Below are 8,992 nucleotides of genomic sequence, written 5' to 3'. Positions count from 1 at the left end.
TCCCATATACTCTATCCCAAAGTTCATTTTTTCACTTCCTAGGTTCTTTATTAGTTGAAAAACATAATACTAAAAATAAACCAATATTAACATAGGTTGTTGGTGCACATTTATTAGAAACAACTCAAAACAAATTGACATGTAACAAAGATTAAAATGTTGCTGTAAAAATTTATGGCTTCTTTCTATTTTAAGCAATGGCTCCCCCAACACAATCCATTGCACAAGTCTTGAACTAGGATAACTATCCTTAGTAATTCTATTTGCAGTTTTTTTGTAGAGTGGTTTGCATGCTGCATTATCAAATCCATGTGCCATTTATGTCATATTTTCTGACTTTATGAAGTAAATTGACTTCTATCATTGCTGCCTATCTGTAATTTTGTAGTCCATCGACGATTTTTATGTCCAAAATATCCATTTATTTTCTAGCCCTCAATTCCAACACTTGACCAAATGTTCCTCCGCCTATTTTACCGAGTATCTCCAAATTTGAACATGTAGTGGCCATCCTTGTCATCACTGCACCATGGTGGTGAGCGAGTGCGAGATCCCTCTTCTTTTGGATTTATATTGGAAGAGGTAGAACGAATATTGTCTTAACACTAGGTGTAGAGTTTTGTCCCACCTAAAAATTGGGAGTTATCCCCTTCATTTCTACTTGTGATACCAAAATATTTCCCAGTAAATACTAGTGTTGGTTAGACCAAAAGTTGTGAAGGAAAGACATCCCATCATGACATTAACTTGTGACTCTACCTAGGATTTTCATCGAGCATATGAGGATAATGATATTTTGCAACAAATTCCATGGTTACTGCACACAATCTCAATCCTTTGATGGAAACACTAGAAAATTTTGAACACAGACTGGTCACTAATAGATCATAATTTTGGGTTGTCTCAACTACAAAGTTCTACAAATATTTAGATAGACCCAGCCACACGAAACTAGGGACTTGTACATCAACACCTCCATCATTTGTTTTTCTAATAAATGCATTCAAAGAAAGAAATGAGGTACCAATTTGTTGAATTTGGTGTCGCTTAAAGAGACACCATAACTTAGTATTTCGCTCAGCAAAATGCAATGCCACTCATTTTCCAGTGTCACGATGCACTATGAGTGCACAATCTTATGGATCGAGTGTCCATAATCCTGCACAATATTTCCTTGTATCCATGCATGGAATGCTTCAAAATTTTCCCTACACAACATTAAACACATGCCACTTCTCCTCTAGGAAGCCATCCAACCTTACTAGTTATCTATTACCCACCAGAAACCTAGACAAATTCCAACCATGAATTTAAGTATTTTTTGTTATTCTTGAGGATACAGGCTAGTCAGGCCCATAACCTCTGTTTGAGCACAAGTTAAACCAATTTGGCTTCTCTCCATCATCACTTCCACCAGGTTAAAGAGGAGAACCAAGCTTTTCTCAGCTGACACAATTTGTTGGTGACCCTCTTCGCTAGAAGGGAAAATAAAAATAAAACTAGAATGAAAATTTGACATAGCTACAAAGACTAAACTTAAAAATAGTTGTGAATAGAAAAATAAACTAGCAGCCTATTTCACATCACACAAAGAAATTGTTGCAAATAAATACTTAACAGTAGAACCTAGATTCTCCATTAACAGGAACATAATGTACATAATATACAACCCTCCTTGCCATGGTGGCTGGGAGGTTACACTTCCTTCAACCCTCCTTTCACACATCCTCCAAACCCCTACGCATCACTAAAGAGACAAAAACTTCAATTCAACTCCTCATACAAAAGCCCTAACCCTAAACTTTGCCATAAGTTGGAGGGGAATATTTTAATGTTTTCATGGAAATATCTTTAACTAATTTTCCCTCCATTACACATTCATTTTCATTTCATTTCACTTTTCATTTACATTTATTTTTCATAATTAATATTTCAATCTATTACATTCTACTTCCAACAAGGGGTAACAAGTTGGCGAGAGGCAACTTATAAAAATTTGAGCCGTGGAAATGATATTGCCCGCATGTGAGGTGAATTAGGGTTTTTTGAGTAAATAAGATTGAAATAAGTAACTATATGGGTTTATTTTTCTTAAGAATTCACTTATGAGGATAAATTAACCACTTAAGGGTTTTATTTGCTCAAATGATGGATTTTTATTGAGGAATGTGTGCTTTTTCATAAGGTGTGGCTAGGGTCTAAATTTGACTCAAAATTTTGAAAACTCTAGGAGAATGGGGTCTTAACATGCGGAATCCATAATATGAAATGTTTTACTAGCTTAATTTACAGGATTTAGACTTAAAATTTACTGAATTTGCCAAGTTAAAATTGTAGATACGCATGGGTTAAGCTAGATGGAAACAATTAAAAATGAAAAAATGCCCCCCCCAGTGCCTTTATACCAATTAGGGTGTGACATGTGTGAGGAAAATATTTGGCGAGAAAATTTGAATCATGTTAGTAGGATGTGGGGTCGGCTACATGGAGGGTTGAATTGGCATAGCAGGGCTACATAGCAAATGAAATAGGTGCTGGACAGATGTAGCTGGTGTTGTTCATGGGAAGCCTACATGGAGGGCCATGTGGCATTAAAATGAGTGACGTGTCAAGACACAATTGGTGTGGAGTGGCAACATGGAAAGACTGGTAGGGAGCTCACTAGAGGGACATGTGGTGCCCACCCACATTGTTCTATGTTTTGAATTTGAATATTTTGGATGGATGCGTAGGGTATGAGGAGAAGGTACGTGGCCCCTTCTCCATTGCTCCATCCAATTATCTATTGAGAATTTTTTCGACGCAGAGTGTCATGAGTCAGTGGATGGTTGAGGTCTTCCATCGTTTGATCTTGATTATTGCACATGTCGGTGTCACTTGTGTCCATGGGCTATAGGCCTATGCCAGTGTTCACCCAATGGAACCTTCCCATTGGTGTGGTGTGGTGTGCATGTGGTTTCATGGAGTAGTTTTAGAGCCTATTGACGATAGTGCCCACCCATCAATTTCATCGCCTCCCTTCCGAAAGATATCTCCACAACTTTATTAAATATTTTCCCTTTAAATCTAAGTTCCTTTGACTATCATCTGACCTTTCACCCTAGGGTTAAATTTTACAAAGGGATGTCACATTCTTGTTACCAACATTAGCTCTGTGGGGGAAAACTAGTCCTTGCAGTCTCTTGAGAACTTGTAATTCTAGTGCCTCCTTCCATTGGGTTTTGGAGTTTTGTTGAAAAGGCATCTGTTCCACCTTTGTAACTTATTAAAAACTAAAAATTATGATGCAACAAAAGAAACTTTTGGAACAAACTTCATGAAAACACTTTTTTGTTAGTACATAGTTGGCCAGTATTTATGTGAAGAACTTCTTTAGGAACCTGCCATTGAAAGGATTCCTAAGGAAATATCCATTGAGGGTCTCCAACTAATAAGTTTTAATCTAGAACTTCTTGTACTCAGAATGGACCAATCCATAGATTGTCAAATTTGTCATGCTTTCCTTTATCATATCAGATTGAGTCCCAGAGGTTTTTCTCCTTAGATATTTGATCAAAATAAATTTCATCTTCTATTGGTAGGCCTCGGTTTTTCTCAGAACATTTTCTCTTTTATGTTGAACTTCTATCATCTAATAATACTCTTCTGCATTGGGCTAGTATCTGGATCCTCTTCCTATAGCAAAAGGTAGTTTTCTCTCTCCTGCGCCATGCCATGTGTCAGCCAGTGTATGGGATCGGGTGGAGCCCATCCAATACCACTTACTGCCTGAGGTCCACCTGAAATACCATTTACTGCGGAACTCAAACCTTTTGTTGTTTTATTCATAAAATCCTTCGGGTCCGTTGAAAGCTTTTACGCCTGTTTAAGTCCTTCTCCCTTAGTTTCCATGCGATGCGATATTGTGGTTAATCTAGACCGTTGATATGTGTGCTTAATCAAATGGTTCATGTTGTATCAATGATCGTTCATCGCAATTCTCTTAAGGTCAAGGCCGTAACACTTCCACTGGCTTTCTCCAATGCGATTTTTCCGATTTGATCCGGGCCATTAATCTGTCTGATCCGACGGCTCTAGTGCATCCTGACTACGCTTCCACTTTCCTTTGGACTTTCAGGTTTTTCTGCCATTCCTTCACTGTTTTCCCTTGCGATAGTGTTTTCAATAGTTAATACACATGAAGACTTAGAGGTTTTAGGATCCATTTTGGATCACGCCTTCCCACTAAAAAGCTTTTGGACCACCAAAATTTGGCTTTTTACGCATTGATCAAGTGAGGATACAACTCCCTCACTTGTTCAATTTCTATCCATCGTGCCTTGTTTGGATTTGAACCTTTGAGTCCCACTCTTAGGTACTCAACATCCCCTTGACACATAGTTCTCACCTTCTTGTCTAGAATTGTGTCTTCCTGTAACTCATTGAGATACTCAGTGAACAGATCCTCAATAGAAGGCAACTGACTTTGCTCTTCAGGATCTTCAATCATTAATGGTTCATACAATCTCAAGTTTTTTGCATTAACGATTGAATAGATCCACATATAAGCTCGCAAATCAAGGCGAAAAGCATTTTCACCAATTTTATCAAGTATCTTGAAAGGTCCATACCTTGTTGGTTTTAGCTTCTTACCTTCACCTTGCATTATGTCTTTGTTGATGTATATCCAGAATTGATCACCAACTTGAAAACTATGCTCAACCCGATGCTTGTCATGTCTTGCCTTGCACTTGGCTTGACTTCTTTCCAGCTATTCCTGTACTGCCTAGTGAATTTCCTGGATTTGTTCAATGAACTTGGTTGCTTTGTCCACATCACGGTGTCCATCAACTGCTATGTATTTACCAAAGATAAAATCCAAGGGATGCTTTGGTATAAAACCAAAACAAGTCTCAGAAGGATATCTCTGAGTAGAAGAGTGCTTGGCACGGTTGTAAGAATGTCGCACATAACAAAAATGCTCATCCCAAATCTTGGGATGCTTTCTGCAATAGCCTCCGAGCGACTAGATCACTATCCTGTTGACCACTTCTGTCTGACCATCTATTTGGGGATGAAATGTTGTTCTCTTCTTCAACCTGGTGTCCATCAACTACCATAAACTTGACAAAAACTTCCCAACAAATCGAGAATCTCGATCAGATACAATAGAAGTGGGTAAACCAAAATGAACCCATACATTCTGAAAGAACAACTTTTCCATTTATTCAAGTATAACCTGCTTGTTTCAAGGTATCAAAATACACATTTTACTGAACCTATCCACAACAACATACAAATAATCATGACTTTTTCTAGATTTTGGCCATCCCCCAACAAAGTCCATGGAAACACTTTCCCAAGGATGAGAAGGAATTGGAAGTGGAGTGTACAAGCCTAATTTTCTATTACTGGACTTGCTTGTAGCACACATTGTACATCCTTCGATATATCTAGAAACTGTCTCATGCATTCTTGGCCAATAACAAAACCTTTGCAATTGTGCAACTATTTTACTTACACCAAAATGACCTGATATAAGAGAAGTATGTGCTTCTCAAATTATGTTAATTCTTTCAGTTTGTGGAATGCATAACTTTCCCAAATGATATAAGAGTTCATCCTTTACTTAATAATCCAATTCTTCTACTTGCTTGCCATGACTTAAAGTTGCATATACATCTTTAAAATATACATCTTGAGCATATTGTTCAATGTAGCTTTCATGCATTACTAAGTTATGCTTAAGTATAGTAGATGCATTTATGATTAGTCTTGATAACATGTCTGCAACCTTATTGTGTATGCCCTTCTTATATCTGATGAAAATATGAAATTGTTGTAGAAAACCCATCCACCTATAATGTCTTGATTGCTGCAATTTAGTTTGAGAGTGAAAATATTGAAGTTTCTAATGATCTGTATGTATGATTGTTTCTTTACCCATTAGGTAATGTTTCCAATTTTTCACACTTTGTACTAATGCATACAATTCTTTATCATATGTGGGATAATTAACTACTGCAGAAGTAAATGTCTTAGAATGATAGCATATGGGTTTACCGTGTTGCATCAACACTGCTACCATGGCATAGTCACTGGCATCTGTCTCAATCTCAAATGGATGTTGAAGATCTGGCAGTGCTAGTACTGGTGCTATACTGATTTTATCTTTTAAGGTGTCGAAGGCTTTCTGCTATTTTCCTCCCCACTTAAACACCTATTTCAATCCTGTTAAAGCATGTAATGGAGCTACAATCAAAGAAAAGTTAGCAATAAACTTTCTCCGGTATTGTGCTACCCCTAGGAAACTCCTAAACTCTGTAGCAGATTTGGGTTTAGGCGAGTTCACAATAACTTCAAACTTAGAGGGATCTTTCTTCAATTCACCACCCCCTACAATATGAGCCAAATAATTTAAAGATGTTCTGCCAAATTCACATTTTGACAGTTTTACATAGCGATTTTATCTTTTTAAAACATCTGAAGTTTGCTTTACATGCTTTACATGGTCTTCCCATGTCTTAATAAAAACAAGAATGCCATCTAAATAAACAATTACAAAATCATCAATAAATCGTCTGAGTACATCATTCATAACTCTCATAAATGTAGCAGGAGAATTAGTTAAGCCAAAAGGCATAACCAACCATTCATACGGTCCTTGCTTTGTCTTGAAAGTAGTCTTCCATGCATCTTGCTCTGTAACTCTGACCTGATGATAACCACTTTGTAAGTCTAACTTAGAAAAGTAAACTGCTTCTTTCAATTGATCTAATAGATCATCAATACGAGGAAGAGGATAACGATTCTTAACCGTTATTTTATTTGGTGATCTATAATCAATGCACATTCTCCATGAACCATCTTTCTTTCTCACTAGCATGATTGGAGATCCACATGGTGATGTGCTTGGTCATATAAACCATTTATCGAGAAACTCTTGTACCAGCTTCTTTATCTCTTCATTATCTAAAGATGACAACCTATACATTCCAATGTTAGGTAATGAAGCATCCTGCTGCAAACGAATATCATGTACTATTTCTCGCTTGGGTGGTTTTTAGGTTCTTGAAGTAGAACATCATACTTTGAAACAAATTTAACTAAATCAGCTTTTTGTTTAGAATCACAATCTTCAAATGCATTGCTTTTATCAGGATCCTTTTCCTTTACAACCATTAGTAAAAATTACTTACTTGAATTCAAAATTCTTTTCATCTTTCCTGAGTTTATGAGAGAATAATTACCTTTGAGTGTATGAGCTCTTACAATATATTCCATTCCATCTTTAGTGAGTTGATACTTACTTTCAGCTCTATAGAAAATAACTTTCCTATCATACAAGTATGGACTTCCCAAAACAATACCACATATATCCAATGGAACTATATCTAACTCAACCTCATCTACAAATGTTGATCCAATAGCAAACCTAAGTTTACATTGTCTCGTTACTTGTAGCTTTGTTTTATCATACACCCATCCTAATGGATATGGCTTCTCATGAGGGTTTGTTTGTAATCCCAACTTCTTTACAATTGTTTCAGAAATCAAATTTACTTGTGATCCACTATCAGGTAAAGTATCAATTGTATTATGCTTGGAAATTACTCTAATACGAAAAATCTCATTTCTTTCTCTCTTATTACTTTCATTATCAGCAGATTGTGTAGAATTACTTGTGGATGATTCAGATTCTTTACCTTTAATAGCTGTGGCTGTAACTATTATTTCATCGCCTGAATATGATTCGAAGTCCTACCAAATAGTTGCAACATTCTTTCTCTCATTTCTTCCACCAAACTTCTTAGGTTTCCATTCTGGATGCAAAAGCCAGCAGTGTGCCTCATCGTGTCCTTCTTTCTTACAGTGAGTGCATGAAGGTTTATCCTTCTGTACAGTGTTTTCTTTCCTCTCCTTCCATTTCAGTTTCTTCTTTTCCTTACTCTTGCTTACAGAATATTTAGATGTTCCCCCAACCTCTGGCTTTACATTCTTACCTCTAGCTTCTAGATGTGTGGCTTGAACTGATACATCATCTAAGCTAGTGGAATGAAACATGAGAATAGTATGCTTTAAATAACCATGCATACCAGCTATATACTTCAACAAAGTCTCAAGTGAGTCCAAGGATATACCTAGAGTTAAAGCTCTTTTCCTGAATTCTTGAGTATAACTTTGTACACTCTAACCCTTCAACTGGTGAAGAGTTTGCCAACTCATCATTGCTTGCTGCATGTAAGCTAAAGGATAGAATTTCTTTTTGATAGCAGAAACAAATTCATTCCAGGTAGAAACTATTTTACCATGTTTTTGCAGATCAGCTTGTGTCTTGCCCTCCCACCATACTAGTGCAGTTCCTCCAAGTCGAAGGCTAGCCAACTGAATTTTCCTCCCTTCTAAATCAATGTTTTGCACCCTGCAATATACATCAATCTGTCGTATCCAATTATCTAGCTTATCTGCATTTAGTTCTCCATCATAAATTGGCAAATCAAACTTCAAATCTATTTTAATCAAAGAAGTTTCTTCTTTTTCTTATGACGATTAGTTTTATGTGAAGAAGATGATGAGGATGATGAAGGTGATGATGGAGGAGATTTTGGAGAAGGAATTTCTCCTTTTCCTTTGCCTTCTGGAGGGGCAACTAGAAAAGATTCGTCTGCTCCTTTGTCTGGTTTGGGTGTTGAAGTGCTTTCGCCTAGACCCTTCTTAAACTCTAGATACATCTTTTCCACCATGGTTCACATGTCTATAAGACTGTCCATAAACTGAGATTCTAATACCAGTGGAGTTTCTTCTACCGTTCTCCTCTAAGAATAAACTCTTCCAATGTCTGGATTAGCCTCAACAAGTTCTCCTTCTCCTAGTTTGATATTTAATCTAGTTAGCATTCAAAATCCAACACAAGCTTGTCTAACCTTAACAAAACCAAATGCTCTGATACCACTTGATTTGAAAATGAGATCTTAAATCAATATAAAGGTATTACAGACTCATGTGCAGGAAT

General features: G+C 36.8%; 1 pseudogene; it reads right to left on the bottom strand.

Annotated features, from left to right (window-relative positions):
- Positions 1–301: 301 nt before the first annotated feature.
- Positions 302–812, bottom strand: LOC149152702 (serine/threonine-protein kinase AFC2-like; annotated as a pseudogene).
- Positions 813–8,992: the final 8,180 nt, after the last annotated feature.

Source organism: Pinus tabuliformis, chromosome 9, assembly GCF_031772625.1.
Source record: "Pinus tabuliformis cultivar Carrire ecotype Pingquan chromosome 9, CPIR1, whole genome shotgun sequence".
Classification (NCBI taxonomy): domain Eukaryota; kingdom Viridiplantae; phylum Streptophyta; class Pinopsida; order Pinales; family Pinaceae; genus Pinus; species Pinus tabuliformis.
Note: the sequence above shows the minus strand (reverse complement) of the source record. Positions and strands in the feature narration are given on the sequence as shown.